Source organism: Lissotriton helveticus, chromosome 11 (genome assembly GCF_964261635.1).
Source record: "Lissotriton helveticus chromosome 11, aLisHel1.1, whole genome shotgun sequence".
Taxonomy (NCBI): Eukaryota; Metazoa; Chordata; class Amphibia; order Caudata; family Salamandridae; genus Lissotriton; species Lissotriton helveticus.
In genome coordinates this window covers 138586212-138587134 of record NC_136072.1, presented here as the reverse complement: position 1 = coordinate 138587134, position 923 = coordinate 138586212, and positions in this window count along the sequence as shown.

Below are 923 nucleotides of genomic sequence, written 5' to 3'. Positions count from 1 at the left end.
AGCACAGTTGCTCTAGAAGGAAGGCAGAGGATGGGCAAATCCAACTTGGCCTTGGAGAACGTGGGTAGGAGAATGCCCGCAGCACAGGTCGATGAGCAGTGGGGTCCACAGGGAAGCCATGAAGAACGGCTAACATTTTTGCAGTGGTGACAGACAGTGAGTCCTCCTCTCCTCTCTTGGGAACTAAGCGTGTCTGCATTGATGATGGATGCAGAGGGCGAGGGCGGGGTAAAACTCCACCAAGTGGCAGAACCTGATTTTTTATGTCAAACTCCGTGCTGGAGTTGGGAAAACTATGCAAACTCTGCTGGCAGAACGGACTTCAGCAACCACCCTTACTCCTATGTCCTGGGGTGCTCACCCCCAGGACATAGCTGTTTGCTATGGCTTGGCGGGAGCTGTTCTGCGCCTTCCAAGACATAGCAAACACTCTGTTTACAGCAAGTGAGAGCATTTAAATGGGCTATTGCTTGCTGGAGCCGGAGCAAAATTGCTTTCACACACAGGTAGCTGCGTTTTTAGCAGCTCCCTGCATGTGAAAGCAATGTCGGCTCCCGCAGGAGGCAGGGAACCAACAGGGACTTTGGGGGCTTAGAGGCTCCGCCAACTGTCCTCAACAGTTGTCAGTGGGTGTCCTGGACATCCACAATAGAGGCCAGCCCGAGGGATGGGGTCCCCAGGGCAAAAGAGCCCAGGAGGGGTGCCACATGGCCCTCCACCCCTTATTAGGAAAATAATAATAAAAATTAAATAGCCTGGGGTATCCCCAGGGCAACAATTTGGCTTGGGGGAGGACATCTTGGGCCCCTCCCTTTAATTAAACAAATCAATAAAAAAGGGGCCAGGCTCTGGGAGATGGGTTCCCAGGACAGTGGGTCATGAAGCTCCCCACATATAATTTTAACAAAAATTCACTACCACTC